The sequence below is a fragment of the Lynx rufus genome, unplaced genomic scaffold, assembly GCF_022079265.1.
Source record: "Lynx rufus isolate CCGP_SWC_20201006 ecotype Redwood Valley unplaced genomic scaffold, mLynRuf1.p SCAF_30, whole genome shotgun sequence".
NCBI classification, from domain to species: Eukaryota; Metazoa; Chordata; class Mammalia; order Carnivora; family Felidae; genus Lynx; species Lynx rufus.
Window position 1 is genome coordinate 4783557 of NW_025814846.1, and position 2419 is coordinate 4785975.

The following is a 2419-nucleotide window of genomic DNA, read 5'->3' on the forward strand; positions in this document are numbered from 1 at the left end:
AGATATCACCCCCACATTCATAGCAACATTATTTATAATAGTCAAGACATGGAAACAAGTGTCCACTGATAGATTAATGGATAAAATGATGTTATAGACTATGTGTGTGTTAGAATATTACTCAAACATAAAAAAAAGAAAGAGATCCTGCCATTTGTGACAAATGAATGGACCTCGGGGGCATTATGCTAAGTGAAAAAAGTCAGACAGAGAAAAACAAATATTGTATGACCTCACTTATATGTGGAAACTCAAAACAAAACAAAACCCAAATAATAGAAAATGAGATCAGATTTGTATTTACCAGAAGTGGTGGGCAAGAGATGGGGGAATAGGATGGAGGCATTCAAATAATACAAAATTCCAATTATAAGATAAATAAGTACTGGAAATGTAATGTAAAACATAATAATTCTAGTTAACATTGTGGTATGGTATATTTGAAAGTAGTTAAGAGAGTAGACCTTAAGAGTTATCATCACAAAGAAGAAACCATTTTTTCCTTTCTTTTTGTGATCTATATGAGATGATGAGTGCTAACTAAACTTACTGCAGTAATCATTTCACATTATTTGAAAGTTGAGTCATTATGCTGCACATTGTAAACTTACAGTGCTGTATGTTGATTGCATCTCAATAAAACTGGGGAAAATAAAACAACTGGGTAAAAAATAAAGTTAATGAGAACCTTTATCTTCTTCCTCAACAGCTGAAGGACTTTTGTAACTCCAATGACACTTTCTCAATATAAAAGCTGTTGTCAAATTCTTTAATACTTTCTTATATTCTTACAGATTAAATATTACTTTTTTAGTCAATATAGTCAATGTATTTTTACATTTATTCGCATGTTTATCAATATCTTTGCTTATTACTACCTCTTGCATCTCAGACCTTCCATCCAAGATCCATTACAATCTATCTGAATTATATTACTTAGAATTTCTTTCATTGAGAATATGGCTAAAAATATCTTTATTTTGTTGATAGTGTTGCTATAAACATTGGGGTGCATATGTCCCTTTGAAACAGCACACCTGTATCCCTTGGATAAATACCTAGTAGTGCAATTGCTGGGTCATAGGGTAGTTCTATTTTTAATTTTTTGAGGAACCTCCATACCGTTTTCCAGAGTGGCTGTCAGAAGGAAGACAAATATCATATGACTTCACTTATATGAGGACTTTAAGAGACAAAACAGATGAACATAAGGGAAGGGAAACAAAAATAATATAAAAACAGGGAGCGGGACAAAACAGAAGAGACTTTTAAATATGGAGAACAGAGGGTTCCTGGAGGGATTGTGGGAGGGGGGATGGGCTAAATGGGTAAGGGACATTAAGGAATCTACTCCTGAAATCATTGTTGCACTATATGCTAACTAATTTGGATGTAAATTTAAAAAAAAATTTAAAAAATATATATATATTTTAACTTGAAATATAGTTCTGCCAAGTAGGAAATTCTCTTAATACATCAGTTAGTTTTTTGCTGTCTTCTATTGCCATTATTATTATCGACAAGTTAATCTTTTTTATTATTTTTTTAAATGTTTATTTAAACATTTAAGAGAGAGACAGAGACAGAGCATGAGTGAGGAAGGGCAGAGAGGGAGAGAGACACAAAATCTGAAGCAGGCTCCAGGCTCTGAGCTGTCAGCACGGAGTCTAACCCAGGGGTTCAAACTCACGAATCATGACATCATGACCTGAGCCGAATTCAGAAGCTTAACTGAGCCACCCAGGTTCCCTCAACAAGTTAATCTTAAGTGTAACTGGATATTTTCATAGATGATCTGTTTTGTTCCTGTTTTCCCCTCCTCACTGACTGCTTTTATTGTATATTCTTTTCTTTAGTGTTCTGTAAAATCACTATGATGTGTCTAGTGTGGATTTATTTGACTACCTTTGGACTTGTCAGGATTCTAGGTCTTAAAAACGTTTTTCAACAATGTTGAAAAAATTCTCAGCTATTGTGTTTTTGAGTAATGCCTCTTTCCTGCTCCATGACTGTGCTCTGGAAGTTAGGTATATATTAGATCTGTTCTAACTTCATATCTCTTAATCTCTCATAATTTCCATTTATTGTCTTTCTGTTTTACATTATGGATAATTTGTTTGCATATATCTTATTTTCCTAATTCTCTTTTCATTTATATTTAATCCTATCATCTATGTTTTAGTTTTATTTTATTCCTTTTCCTTTTCTTATTTTGAAAAATTTGGTTTGGTTGTCCAGTATAGTCTCTTGTTCTTTGCTTATATTTCAAACATTTTACAGATATCTTTAATCACTTTAAAGTTAACTTTAGGGGCACCTGGGTGGCTCAGTCAGTTAAGTGTCTTGACTTAGGCCTCAGGTCATGATGTCATGGCTCTGGTCATGATCTCTGGGTTTGTGGGTTCAAGCCCACCATCAG